We start from the raw sequence: 16,213 nt of genomic DNA on the forward strand, positions 1-16,213 counted from the left end.
GCCCCCCAAAAAGGAGAATGCTCAGTCAGAAAAGAAGTTGCACATCAGTGTTTATTGTGGCATTATTCATGATCGCTAAGACATGGAACCAACCCAAATGTCCCCAAACAGATGAATGGATTGAAAAAGTGTGGCACATATACTCTATGGAATACTATGCAGCCTGAAGAAACAAGATCCTGGCATTTGATTGAAAGTGGTTGAGTTTGGAACATTTATTGCTGAATGAAGCAAATCAGGCTATGAAAGAGAGACATTGTATGTCTCCACTTAACATATACTGACTATTTGCACTCTATGGTAGAGATTGAAAAATTGGAGAACATAAAAGTGTTGAAAATAGTTATGGACACTGGAGACAGTGTGGAAGGAGGGTGAGAGAGGGGAAGAGTAGAGGGAAGGAAATCAGGGAGAAAAAATAGACAGGCATGACATTTGTGGGACACAGAAATGGCTTAGTACCTGTTGATGATAATAGGCATAGTATTCTCAACTGTACTTGTCTGAGGTGTATTTCATGTTGGGTAAATTTCTTTATAAGATAATTTATAGGGATTGACTGTAATAATAATAATAATAATCTCATGCTGGGAACATGTGGATATATGTCCAAGATCCCAAGAGAAGAACAGAGGAGAAGGGATTTTAGTATGATTATCCTCCCTGTGGGGGTAATTTCTAGCTTTTGGTCTCTTTATCTCTCTCTCTCTGGTGAGTACACATGCCCTATAGCAAAAGTCTCTACGTACAGAAAAAAAAATTGATTATTTCTTCAAACCCTTTTGCCCAAAGATACATAGACTATCAAGTCCCAGGTATAAGATACATAAATGGGCTTCAAAAAGTTCATGGAAAATAGTTAATTAAAGTATAAGTTTATTTTAGTGCCAAAAAACGTTGAATTCTATCTACACATAGTTTTTTGTGGTATGCATCTTCCATTAATTTTTTCAAGAACCCACTCCCCACCTCACATGAAAGTCAGAACTCAGAATTGCAGCAAGGGCTCTAGCAAGATACAGAATAAAGGAACTAGAACACTCTGGTTTAGTAGTAGATGAGATCATTCCAAAACTAGGCTTTAAAAGTTAAAGAAATCCAAGAATAGATTTTTGTGTGGAGTAGAAGACTGGATTTCATGAACTTCCTTTCTTTTTTCAAAACATTGTCTAACATTCAAAAACACATACAAAGCATTAAGGAATTGTCAAAAGAAAGTAGTTGGGACCAGCAGTCAGTGTAATGGCTATGTCGCTGGACTCCCATGTAGTCGACTGCAGTTCAAGTCTCAGACCCAGTGACTTAAACTCACACCAGGCACATGTGCGTGCGTGCCCAAGATTCTGAGAGGAGAATGAAGGAGAAGGGATTGCAGCATGGTCATCCCCCCTGGGGGGTGATTTCTCGCTTTTTGTCTCTCTGTTCCTCTTCGTCTTTCTGGCGAGCACATGTGCCCTATAGCAAAAACCTCTCAAAAAAAAAAAAAAGAAATTAGTTTATTAATGAATTAAAACTTTCCTCATGCTCTGTGCCTTTTAAGGGAGGCTGTTCTACAGGTAGAGTTTAGAGATAGTGGACTTAGAAATCATGGAAGATCACCATGTCCATCATCTGTTCTTGCTTGAGGCTCTGCCCATAAAAGACCCTTAAATTAGACTTCTAAGATCATGTATGAAAAGGCGTATAGTCTTTAAAACTGATGTTCAATAGCTTTGTGTGTTGGCTTACTCAATCCTCTGAGCTTTAATTTCTTCATTTTGAAATAAAAAGAATGAAAGAAAGCATTTGTTTTGTATTTTGTATGCTTTCAATTTTTGATGAGGATTAAATAACATATTGCAAATAAAGTCACTTGATATTATGCTAGGGACATAATAAGTACTAACATTTTGTTTCTATTATCATTTTTATTATTTCTTACAGTTGCAAGATACTATTGCTTCAGAGAAACCAAAATGGTTTCTAAATGGTCCCATAGGTTCCCAGCAGATCATAACGTTAACAGGAGTAAAATACCTATCAGTTATCACATTTCTTATACCAATCATTGTTTTTCTAGAATAATATCTTTTTAACATATTTTAGGAAGCAAATCTGAGAAAGACACCCGGATAATATATAAAACTGTTTATTTCTCTCACACAAAATCTTCCAAATTGCTGATTTCTGCATATAACATGAGAATTTTGAATAGTGAATACTGAATTATAATTTTAAAATGATGGTCATATTAAATATTTTTATATTTGATCTGCTTCTGGATTATACTATTGTTTCATAGTCATTCTATTTTAATGGGCTACTTTGTGGTGCAATGGTTTTAACATGTGTTCAGTCCTAAACAGTCATTCATTAATCTACGTGACAACTAGATTTTAATATTTATTAGTGTGTTATTGTCAATAACATACTTTATGGTATTTATAGTATCTGAATTTTTTCCTAATAATAAATTTTCCTACACACTAAATCATTTATCTCAAAATCATGACAACTGGATACTCTTTCAGTTCAGGCAAAACTTTAGAAATATGTGCTTTTCGTATTTTCCTCTTTTATTTTTATTTTTTTTGTACAGGATATATGCACTTACCAGAGAGAGACTTAGAGGGAGGGAGAAAGTTAGAAATAACTGTGTCAGGATAATCCCTTCACTTCCATTTTCCTCTTGGGATTTTGGGCACACGTGCACATGTATCTGGCTACACTCAAACTCTGTAGTCAACCACACAGGAGCTATGACACCAACTGGCCCCTAAAATATATGTTTTTATAAATATAGTTTTGAATCCATATTTGAAATTAATTGGCAGAGTTAATTAAAGAAAACTCGCAAATCAATCTTGAAAAAAAATTTTAAAAATGATTAGGTGCTGGCAAGACTGTTGAAAAGGGAACTCTCCTACACTGTTGGGAATGTAAATTAGCACAATTACTGTGGAGAACAATATAGAGGTTTCTCAAAGACCTACAAATAGAACGACCATATGATCCAGCATTTCCACTACTGGGTATTTGGAAAAGTATTTGCATATTCATGTTTATTGTGCCATTATTCGTAATTGCTAAGATATGGAACCAACCCAAACGTCCACAGACAGATGAATGGATTGAAAAAGTGTGACACATATACACTATGGATACTATTCAGCCATAAAAAAACAAGACTCTGACATTTGATAGAAAGCGGACAAATATGGAAAATTTACTTCTAAGCAAAGCAAACCAAACTATGAAAGAGAGACATAACATGTCTCCACATAATATGTACCGAATGTCTGTACTCTATGGCAGAAACTGAAAGACTGGAAGATCTAAAAGCATGGAGAACAACTGTGGATACTAGAGACAGTGTGGAAGAAGGGTGGGAAATGGGGGAGAAATGAAAGGAAGGGAATCAAGGAGAAAGAAAAAAACAAAACAAAACATTTAAAGGACCCCAAAATGGAAAACTATCTGTTTATGATCATGTGTATGATAATATCTTTAACTGGACTAATAGAGAGAGTACTCTTGCTAGGAGAATTCATTTTACAAGCTGTAGTGACATACAGTGATTTATCGTATAAATAAAAATAAAAAACAGGGACCAGGAGTTGGCATAATGGCTATGTCGCTGGACTCCCATATAGTCGACTGTGGTTTGAGTCCTGGACCTGGTGGCTTAAACTCACGCCGGGTACATGTGCATGCGTGCCCAAGATCCTGAAAGAAGAATGGAGGAGAAGGGATTGTGGCTTGGCCACCTCCCTGGGGGGGTGATTTCTCACTTTCTGTCTGTCTTTCTCTGTCCTTCTGGCAAGCAAGCACACGCTCACCTATAGCACACCCTACCCCTATAGCAAAAACTTCTCCAAAAAATAAATAAATAAATAAATAAATCATAGGCTTTATAAATGTGAACTTACCTATATCATGCTGGCTTAAATTCAAATAAATGCATACTGATCATTGTGAACAATTTCTAATGTAATTACTAAACCCATTAAGGACAGGACAAGATGGTTAATTCATATGAAAATAAAGTCAGTTGTGTTTTTAGAGTAAAATATGACTTCAGTTTGGTTGAGTGGCTTATTTTCTTTTTGAACATTATACCACCTCCTTCCAGTCCCTTGAGCTTCCAACAGATCACTTTTGCAGGATGTAGGTGACAGGGATGGGATTAAGTCCTCTATTCAGTCCTTTTTGAGGCTTACAAATCGTGATCTCCAATGCCTTCTATATCACTCAACATAGTTCTGTGAAGTTAGTTTTTCCTCACCTTATCCGATTCAATTCTTTTTGTCTCAGTTGTCTGCCATCTTCCAAGTCAACCCTACATATCCATTGAAGAATATGGCACCTCAGACATAATTTCTTGACCAAAATCCCACTGATTTGCTACTATGTTTAGTGACTTTGAAGTCTGGATGAATAAACCCTCTGTCATCCATCTTCTCTGCTTTTTAACTTCCACATCTCCCTTGGTTTTCTTTTCTCTTTTGAGTACTCCCTCTCAAGATTAAATCTAGTAAATTCTCCATCTTTGAATTCTACTCTTTGATAAAAGCATTTAATGTATTTGGTTTTATCACTACTCTTACATTGTCTCTTTAAACTTACTATATTCTTGATACCTCACTTTTCTTCATAATCAGCCTCTTCTAGTCACATTTCCTCTCTTGAATCTTGTCATTAATATCAGTAAAACCTTTAATTCTCTTGCCCTTTACTCTTCTGTAACATCCACTTAACAAAATTAAAACGTTGGTTCAACTACAACATTATTTGAGAAAATTTATGATTTTATATCTTAATTCCATATTAACTCATCAACTCTTCTATACTTAATTGCTTACCAATAAAATGTTGTGGCTCAGAATTCTGTTCTTCAACTAATTGTCTTTCAATCTACCTAGTTACTTCCTGAGTGACCTTATACAATCAAGTGTCCAAATGCCTGACATTGGACATTGATTCTTCTGTGGCCTCTGCTACAATGGACTTCAGATTTATGCATCCAGCTGTTATTGCACATCATATAACCCACAGACATTTCATTCTTTATTTTTCCCATATACATTTATGATATGCCACAACTTTAGTGATGAATATATATTTCATATCCATTCACATGTGTAATTTTTAACATAAAAAGGTAAACTGAGTCAATATATATAAACAAAATGACTTTATTTGGGCATAAATTTAAAGATAACACCAAGGTACAGTCCAAATGAGCATAATTCAGGTCATCCCAAACATCTTTGCTGAGATTTTATAATGCAGGTTTTAAAGGCAAAAACCACAAGCAGGATGAGAATGTAAGAGGGGATTATATTAATTGTTTTGAGACAATAATTCTTGGTTATCAGGATCACTTACAAGGGTGACATCAGTCCAAGGTTGGACAGGCAGTCTCTGGGCAGATGTTTGCAGAAGTCAGGTTGCAGTGGTCTTCACACAAGGTTGTGATTCTGGCAGTTTCCTAAATAACAGTTCTTGCTTTCTCACATACACTAGTATAAGAAAAAAAACCTTCCTTTTGGTCCTCCCCACTCTGTTGAATTAGGGTTTCAGCACACGTTTACACAAATAATTCCTTTTTTAGTTTGAAAAAAATTCACATAATATAGAGAAAAATAGTGTATGTCCATCATTTTGCCTACTGTATTCTTCACATTTAACCATTACTGTGGCCCCAATGCCTCACAAATTCTTGTATTGGAAACAATCCTTAATGCATCAGTGATGGATTAATAGATTGATGAATTAATGGGTGGTCATGGGAATGGGTTTGTTATCTTAAGATTGAGTAGTTGTAAAAGCAAGCCTGGCCTCTTTCTAGCTCTTATGCTCCCTTTTGTCTGTCACGTGTGCCTACCCCATCACCGTATGATGCCTCCCACCATGTTTTTTTTTTTTTTTTGCGGAGGGGTGGAGGGTGGGGTTGTGGTTTCATTTAGAATCAAATAAAATGTATGCATAAGTAGTCTACTCATTTTCTTCACTGCACAGTCTGGCACTGGGATTGGTGACTCTGATGGCCAGCTGGGCTGCTATTCCCACGATGACCTTGCGGTTCTTGGAGGAGACGCTGTGAGCGATCTCAGCACAGTAAGACTTACTGCACATCAGCAGCACTTCCAGCTTCTTGACGTTATGGACCAGGAATTTCCGGAAGCTGCTGGGCAGCATGTGCTTTGTTTTCTTATTGCTCCATAACCAATGTTGGGCATCAAGATCTGATCCTTAAACCTCCTCCACACCTGTTGTCAATACCTATGGGTTTCCACCAGTTGCGCTTAATTTTGACATATTGGTCTGACTGGTGCCAGACAAACTTCTTGGTCTTCTTTTTGATGATCTTCAGTTTCCTAAGGGGTCTGAGGGCAGCCATAATGCTGGGTAGGAGATGGCCACCACCTCCACAGGCAGCACCCAGGAAGAGAGAGCCCTCCCACCATGTTGTACTGCTACAAGACCCTCACTAGATGCTAAATCATGCTCTAGGGACTTTCCAACCTCTAAAATCATGAGGCAAATACATTTCTATCCGTTATATATTATCAAATCTCACATATTCTGTTATAGCAGCAGAAAACAGACTAAGACTCCATATCTAATTCTTTAAAAAAATTAATTTCTGGTTATTTCTCGATTCTGCTCCCCTTCTCCCCTCCCCCCCCACATGCATGTCAACTCCATCCGTTTTTGTGAACTTCAGTCATTTCTTGCCTGGAGTAGTGCAAGGGTCTCTAAACCATTCTTCATTTCATCAGCATTGTTCCTCTGAAAACCATTCCCTGAGGTCACCTGAGGTACCCAATCCCAAATCAAACCAAAACATGGCATGTTCCTTGAATGAACCCTTCAGTGACTGCTATAACCTCTGAAGCAAAAATCAAACCCTCAGAATGATCTTTTGTCTACCTCCCCAGGAAATTCTTTCCACTCTTCTTACATGTACCATCAATATGGAACTCCTGAACTTTCTGATATGTCTTGCCTTGAATGCTTCCTCCAACTCCTTTCTACCCCAATTATCCTTGAAGAGTTATTGATTCAGCTCAGGGATTACCTCTTCCTGGATGCCTCTTATTCCTCCATAGGGTAGGCTAAGCCTTCTCTCTTCTGTGCAAATAAAACTTTATGCCCACCTCTATTATTTACTTTCCAACACATATATTTTCATGTGATATAGATATACATATCAGACTTATATGTATCTATATGTGTATCTAACAAGATACCTACATATCTATATCACTACACGTTCTGTATAATGACTCATTCATGTGCCTGTATAACCCTGCTCGTCTGTGAGCACTTAAATCCGGTGATGGATTTGTGAAGTCATCTGTGAATCTCTAGCAGCTGCTGTGGTACATGTATGAAACACTAGTAGTTGTTCCATCAATTCTTACCAAAGGAAATTTGGATTTTGGTAGTGCTGCCACGATTTTCTAATTGATAAGGATGGCGTATTGAGCCTAAAGTGTTTGTAAACACAATGTGATTTATGCTGAACATCTGTTTTCCTTTTGAGAGTCTTGAATTCAGGGAATAATACCATCCTATCTCACTCACAAATAGACCAGAAAATGTAGAATAGTAACTATGCTTTGAGAAAAGTACAATCTATGTGTATGCAAGTGTGTGGTGCGTGTTCATATAAACTCAAATATTCATGAAAAACTTTCTATGTACTAGTGATATGGCAGCAGACAAGACAGGGAAGTCTCTGATCTAATGAAAGTTACATTCCAGGATGCAAAGTATTCTGGCAATATTCTAGTCAACACGTAGGGCTGATGGTAGCATGCTGCTCATGAGAAACTGGATCTCACAATTTGAATCATGCATGTCAACTCCATCTGTTTTTGTGAACTTCAGTCATTTCTTGCCTGGAGTAGTGCAAGGGTCTCTAAACCATTCTTCATTTCATCAGCATTGTTCCTCTGAAAACCATTCCCTGAGGTCACCTGAGGTACCCAATCCCAAATCAAACCAAAACATGGCATGTTCCTTGAATGAACCCTTCAGTGACTGCTATAACCTCTGAAGCAAAAATCAAACCCTCAGAATGATCTTTTGTCTACCTCCCCAGGAAATTCTTTCCACTCTTCTTACATGTACCATCAATATGGAACTCCTGAACTTTCTGATATGTCTTGCCTTGAATGCTTCCTCCAACTCCTTTCTACCCCAATTATCCTTGAAGAGTTATTGATTCAGCTCAGGGATTACCTCTTCCTGGATGCCTCTTATTCCTCCATAGGGTAGGCTAAGCCTTCTCTCTTCTGTGCAAATAAAACTTTATGCCCACCTCTATTATTTACTTTCCAACACATATATTTTCATGTGATATAGATATACATATCAGACTTATATGTATCTATATGTGTATCTAACAAGATACCTACATATCTATATCACTACACGTTCTGTATAATGACTCATTCATGTGCCTGTATAACCCTGCTCGTCTGTGAGCACTTAAATCCGGTGATGGATTTGTGAAGTCATCTGTGAATCTCTAGCAGCTGCTGTGGTACATGTATGAAACACTAGTAGTTGTTCCATCAATTCTTACCAAAGGAAATTTGGATTTTGGTAGTGCTGCCACGATTTTCTAATTGATAAGGATGGCGTATTGAGCCTAAAGTGTTTGTAAACACAATGTGATTTATGCTGAACATCTGTTTTCCTTTTGAGAGTCTTGAATTCAGGGAATAATACCATCCTATCTCACTCACAAATAGACCAGAAAATGTAGAATAGTAACTATGCTTTGAGAAAAGTACAATCTATGTGTATGCAAGTGTGTGGTGCGTGTTCATATAAACTCAAATATTCATGAAAAACTTTCTATGTACTAGTGATATGGCAGCAGACAAGACAGGGAAGTCTCTGATCTAATGAAAGTTACATTCCAGGATGCAAAGTATTCTGGCAATATTCTAGTCAACACGTAGGGCTGATGGTAGCATGCTGCTCATGAGAAACTGGATCTCACAATTTGAATCCCTAGGCCAGTCAGCCTGAAACACAACAGACATCTGTACAAGTTCCCAACATCTGACAGGCTAAAGGACTAGAAGAGAGCTTTGAGATAAGCAGACCTTGTGGAAGGTGCTCATCTCGTCCTCTCTCACTCTCATGTGTATGTGCCTATGCTCTATAATCAATAAAGTCAACACATAAGTGAACAAATTACTTCTGGACAGTGCTGTTACTCAATTAGTTCTATAGATATTTATTGAGCTTCTACTTAAGAACTGGATACTCTTTTTAAGTTCCAGGCATAGAATAAAGAACAAAACAGATAAAGATCCCTGTCATGAAGATTACCACTTTGAGAGGACTAAAAATATGGCAGAATGACTTGGCAGGGGGCTAGTCCCATTGGGATCCACAGGTACAGCATCTCTCAGCAGATGCCGTTCATGTTCAGGCTGAATGATAAAGTCAGTGATGCAGACAGCTGGTGCTGAGAGAATGAAATGTCCCAAAATAGGAAAAGACAACGAGGTTGGTATATACATGTGTACAGAATACAGGAAACACAGGACGTCTGAGATTGCTGTCCTTAGAAATGCCTATATACAAAGTAGACCCTTGGCCAACCTAGTCTAGAGATTTGGATTTTAGTAGTGCTGCCACCATTCTCTAATTGATAAGGATGGTGTACTGTGCTTAAAGTGTTCGTAAACACAATGTGATTTTTGCCGAACACCTGTTTTCCTTTTGAGAGTCCATAATCTTGATATGCGTTAGAACAAAATGCCTATATCACCAGTCCCAAATAAATCCCTTGGGTACCCAGACACTAATGAGCTTCCTTGATAGGGTGTTCATACATATTGTCACAATTCAACACTGAGTAGTTCACCATATCCTGTGTAGTTGTACTGGCCTGGGTAGCTGCACTGGAGGGAGGACTCTTGGTGCCTGGTTTTCTCTGGACTTCACCTCATGTGCCTTTTTACCTTGCTAATTTCTTTTAATATCCTTTCAGTATAATTGTAGCTCTGAGGATGTCTCCGTGCAGAGTGCTGTGAGTCTTTCTAGTGAATTATCAAATCTGAGGATGGTCGTAGGGACGCCCTGACACAATGTGTATCGTTACTTAATGAAATGCATGCTGCACATTTGCAGAAAGAGGTTAGTATGGCTAAAAGAGTTGGGTTGATTACTATGCAGAGAAAGAAACAAGGAATGGGTACAAGGAAGGCCAGCTTAAGAGAAGATCATGAATAAGGTGGTAAAACCTTAGGTAGATTTTATTCAACTGCTTAACTCTTCTTGGTCTTTTTATGATTTAATTGCCATACCCATCCTATATGAGTAACCCCAAGAATTCAGGCACTTAATTAATTTCTAGATATTGGTCTAAGCTTTTATCTTCCAAAAAACGTTTTCCCATATTTACAACTACAATAACTCATAAAGTAACATGTACTCTATGGACTACTCAGCCATAAAAAACAAAGTGGACAAATAAGGAAGATTTAATGCTAAGTAAAGCAGGCCAGACTATGAAAGACAGGCGTTGTATGTCCCCACTTACTATACACCCAGTGTCTGCGCTTTGTAGCAGAAACTGAAAGATTGGAAGGTATAATACCAGAGAGGGTAACTGTAAATATTAGAGACAGTATAGGAGAAGGTGGGTAATAGGAGGTGGATAATAGGAGGTGAGAGGGAGAGGATCAGGGAAAGAACAAGCACAGCATTTAATAGACACAAAAGTGAAAAGTTATCTGTTGATGATATGTATATGGTAATGACTTTGACTTGACTAACATGCACTGTATTCATGCTGGGAAAAGCCATGTTGTACATTATAAAGATATACAGTAATTAATGTAAATTGTGTGTGTGTCTGTCTGTGTGTGTGTGTGTGTGTGTGTAAGTTTTGTTATGCATACAAATTCAGTAAATCCAAGTCAATGACTTCTGTGTATTAATTATATAAAATGTAGTGGCTGTTTTTTCCTATTTCTCTGTTGTTTGGAAGTTTAAATTGGTAGTACTGTAATAACTATACCACGAAACTTTAGAAGAATAATTTATATTTACGAATGTAACATTGTTAGTAATATGTCTAAATATTGCTATAGGTGAAATTGGAAATTAACTTCTTTTAGTCCTGTGTACATTAAAGACAGTAGAATCACATGTTACAAAACAGGTTTATCAAGATCACTGATTCCACCATTTAAGAAATAGTTATTGAATATAGTTATTTCATTGTACTCCAGGTTTTATGGTAGTCACTGGTGATTCAGAGATGACTGAGACAAATTCATCTGTCAAGATGCTCATTCAAAGAAAGAAAAATGCCAAAGAAAAACAAGCAAAAGGGCTTTGTTCAGATCAGAGTTTTTGCAATTGCATATAAGTTTCAGGAGCCTTCGGGGAGTCCAAAGTCATATGTGTTTCTTGGTGCCTGGTTTTCTCTGGACTTCACCTCATGTGCCTTTTTACCTTGCTAATTTCTTTTAATATCCTTTCAGTATAATTGTAGCTCTGAGGATGTCTCCGTGCAGAGTGCTGTGAGTCTTTCTAGTGAATTATCAAATCTGAGGATGGTCGTAGGGACGCCCTGACACAATGTGTATCGTTACTTAATGAAATGCATGCTGCACATTTGCAGAAAGAGGTTAGTATGGCTAAAAGAGTTGGGTTGATTACTATGCAGAGAAAGAAACAAGGAATGGGTACAAGGAAGGCCAGCTTAAGAGAAGATCATGAATAAGGTGGTAAAACCTTAGGTAGATTTTATTCAACTGCTTAACTCTTCTTGGTCTTTTTATGATTTAATTGCCATACCCATCCTATATGAGTAACCCCAAGAATTCAGGCACTTAATTAATTTCTAGATATTGGTCTAAGCTTTTATCTTCCAAAAAACGTTTTCCCATATTTACAACTACAATAACTCATAAAGTAACATGTACTCTATGGACTACTCAGCCATAAAAAACAAAGTGGACAAATAAGGAAGATTTAATGCTAAGTAAAGCAGGCCAGACTATGAAAGACAGGCGTTGTATGTCCCCACTTACTATACACCCAGTGTCTGCGCTTTGTAGCAGAAACTGAAAGATTGGAAGGTATAATACCAGAGAGGGTAACTGTAAATATTAGAGACAGTATAGGAGAAGGTGGGTAATAGGAGGTGGATAATAGGAGGTGAGAGGGAGAGGATCAGGGAAAGAACAAGCACAGCATTTAATAGACACAAAAGTGAAAAGTTATCTGTTGATGATATGTATATGGTAATGACTTTGACTTGACTAACATGCACTGTATTCATGCTGGGAAAAGCCATGTTGTACATTATAAAGATATACAGTAATTAATGTAAATTGTGTGTGTGTCTGTCTGTGTGTGTGTGTGTGTGTGTGTAAGTTTTGTTATGCATACAAATTCAGTAAATCCAAGTCAATGACTTCTGTGTATTAATTATATAAAATGTAGTGGCTGTTTTTTCCTATTTCTCTGTTGTTTGGAAGTTTAAATTGGTAGTACTGTAATAACTATACCACGAAACTTTAGAAGAATAATTTATATTTACGAATGTAACATTGTTAGTAATATGTCTAAATATTGCTATAGGTGAAATTGGAAATTAACTTCTTTTAGTCCTGTGTACATTAAAGACAGTAGAATCACATGTTACAAAACAGGTTTATCAAGATCACTGATTCCACCATTTAAGAAATAGTTATTGAATATAGTTATTTCATTGTACTCCAGGTTTTATGGTAGTCACTGGTGATTCAGAGATGACTGAGACAAATTCATCTGTCAAGATGCTCATTCAAAGAAAGAAAAATGCCAAAGAAAAACAAGCAAAAGGGCTTTGTTCAGATCAGAGTTTTTGCAATTGCATATAAGTTTCAGGAGCCTTCGGGGAGTCCAAAGTCATATGTGTTAGGCTACAGCCATTTTCTCAGCAGGTGAACACAGAAAACTGTTAGGTGAGTCAGCAGATAGAAAATGCTGGGGATTCCTGAAAGAGGACTGACTCATTTGTCACTGGTATCTTGGCTCCATCCATGAAGCAACTGGGAATGAATAAGCAAAGAAAATGAACTAATGATGAGAGGATGGAAATACCCTTGGGTATATTTGTTGAGTCAGTATAAGGACATGGAAAACTTAACAGTCATAGATTCAAGTGGAATGAAATAAAAGGAGAAGAATGCTCTCCAACAGCTTCTTCTCCAATCAAAGATTGCTGGGAAGCATTGCTCTTCCGGATTCTTTGCTTTGGGAATAGGAGAAAAGAAGAAAAGGGAGAAACAAAAATTTGTTCTCACCACAGTATATTCTAGATTTATTATACAGGGAATGACAAGACATAGTACATAACCAGCGTTTGATGCAGAAATTGAGTCATAAAGGACAAATTACAAAGAAAAGTGACATAAAGAAAAAAAGCCCTCAGAAACTATTGAGAGAAAAGAGGCCTTGGAAGTGGGAAATTGATGAACTGAACATAAAACAATTTTTTGTTTTAAACTACAAATGGAGATTTATATCTACGATTTGTTCCAAATTATTGAGTTGACTGAGAGAAAAGTCAAAAGTTAGACTAGATGCTGATATATCGTGTTTAGTGGGACTTCCCGCTAAATTTGAAGCTTTGTAAATTTTGTCATGAAGTGAATTTTTAAAATATAGCCAGATTTTTCATTCATATTTCCACTAAAAAAATCAGTGATGCATTTTTTTGGGAAACAAACAAACAAATCTGTGAAAGTCATAAATAGGAGCACAATTTGTAAAAAACAATGTAGAGAAAAAGAATTCCTTCCAACAATACATTATTTTGCATAGTATTAATAATATTACAGACAATGATGAGTCATAAAAAATTACATAGTTTTGAAAGTGTATAAATTTTTGTTAAAGATGTTTATTTAGGGAACCAGCAGTTAGCATAGTGGCTATGTTGCTGGACTCCCCCCTGGTCGACTGCAGTTTGTGTCCCGGACCCGATGGCTTAAAACGCACGGTGGGCGTGTGTGCGTGCGTGCCCAAGATCCCGAGAGGAGAATGGAGGAGAAGGGATTGCGGCGTGACCATCCCCCCGGGGGTTGATTTCTCACTTTCTGTCTCTGTGTCTCTCTCTGTCTGTCTGGCGAGCACACGCGCCCTATAGCAAAAACCTCTTCCCCCCCCCAAAAAAGAAGATGATTATTTAGAAAACTAGGGACCAACAGATGGCATAATGTTTATGTTGCTGGATTTCTACATAGTCTATCATTGTTTGAGTCCCGGACCTGGCAACTTAAAACTCACGCCAGGCACATGAGCATGTGTGCCCAAAATCCTGAGAGGAGAATGGAGGAGAAAGGGTTGTGGCATGGCCATCCCCCTTGAGGGGTGATTTCTCACTTTCTGTCTCTCTGTCTCACTCTGTTTCTCTGGCAAGCACACACACTGTGTAGCAAAAATTTCTCTTTAAAAAAAAAAGAAAAGAAAACTGACCAAATCATTTATGAAGTTCGAAATGTCTTCATGTTAAGCATAGCACTTCTTAAATGTTTTGTACTTTCTTTGATAGTAATAAATAAAATTAAATAAAAAAAATAGATCTTCTGAGCTCTGGCCATTCCATAAGGATGAGAGAAAACACTCACAATAATGACAGAGAGAACTTTCTGAATGCCTGAATGAGAACTCAGATTTGGATATGGGTAATTTAAATAAAATTATGAAATTATAAAAAAAATTTCAACTGAACCTGCATGAAGTCACCTAAGTTAATGAATCCTGAGATTAATTCCCAATCAGCTCCCAATCATTCACCTATCAGGAAATCACTGAATTTGCTGAAGCAACCACACGATTCATTTCTTGATTATAAAGTCAGATAAACTTGAGATTGAATCCCCACCTGTGGCAGTAACTAGCTTGGTCAACTTGTTTAATCTTTCCCAATTTCCATTTTCTCATCTGCATCTACTTACGATACAACCTTGTTGAGAGGACCTGTTGGCTCAGGTGGGAAGCACTTCACAGAACTCCTTTATAAGATGAGCAGCAAGGTATCTTGTTTACAGAATGTGATCTTATTCAGACATTGATTTCAAATACTCCAGCGTGACACAGCTTTACTAACCCAAGTTACAAATCAGGAAATTGAGGCCCTTGAAGACTATATCAAAGTAAGTATAATAACCGAAGTCAACTAGTGCTATTAGACTGATGCCACTTCCATGAAAACATAACTACTCATCTTAATGAACAACTAGTTAATGAGATTATTCTAAGTTTTATATTTTTCCTAAAAATCAAACTTCAAAAGCAATTACTTTCACTGATGTTAATGGAATATTTTATTCTTCAAGACTTTATACATCTGAGGATTGCTACTACTATTATAATATTATCTTCTGTCTTTCCCATTTATAAAAGGGAGGAAAACCCTACAAACAGTTTTAATGGATGTGTATTCTGTAGTTATTCATTCTATGTTTGAATGTCTACACTGAATATATCATATTACTAAGTAGTGGAGGAGTATGGTCTCTGTGATAAAACTGACATTCATTCAAAGCATGTAAAAATATACAATAATAAAAAAGATTAAATATAAAAATTAAAAAAAGAACAGATTTCAACATGCCTCCTATAACACTTGTACATTTCATCATCCCTGATGTAGAAATGGGGTCAAACACCGACAAGACTGTGAATCTAACAACCACTGATTGAACCTTCTTCTTCAGGCAATGTGTTAATAGTCTTATTACATTTAATTCACCCAATTTCATGCACAATGGATGTTCTATGCTCATTTTAGAGTGAAGACCAAAATATACATATTTTCTTAGCTATGAATAAGGCTTCCATTTCTATCAGCTAAACTCTGTGAAGATCCGTTCACCAGGAGATAGAAACAATGCCTCATTCTGGGCTCACACCATCACTGCTTCCATTCCAGTCTAGGATGGCCACTGTTGCTGGACCTGCCATTGCCTAAGGTCATTGAACTCCAGTGTCTGGCAGGTCATTGGAAAACACTTCATCCTGCCATACCAAACACATGGCCTCCTGGGACTCTACCCCTCTTTAGAAAGCAAAACCACTTAGCATCCTGATCAGCAATTTAGTGCAAACCAGGATTGGGTGCTGATGGCTTGGCCATAGATCTACTTGTGGAAGCTGTTCATTACGTTTATGTCTAGCTGGATAACCATACAGGTTT

General features: G+C 37.1%; 1 pseudogene; it reads right to left on the reverse strand.

Moving 5' to 3' along the window:
- Positions 1 to 5,976: 5,976 nt before the first annotated feature.
- LOC102497000 (60S ribosomal protein L32 pseudogene) lies at positions 5,977 to 6,382 on the reverse strand (annotated as a pseudogene).
- Positions 6,383 to 16,213: the final 9,831 nt, after the last annotated feature.

The sequence above is a fragment of the Tupaia chinensis genome, unplaced genomic scaffold (genome assembly GCF_000334495.1).
Source record: "Tupaia chinensis unplaced genomic scaffold, TupChi_1.0 Scaffold000392_1, whole genome shotgun sequence".
Lineage (NCBI taxonomy): Eukaryota > Metazoa > Chordata > Mammalia > Scandentia > Tupaiidae > Tupaia > Tupaia belangeri.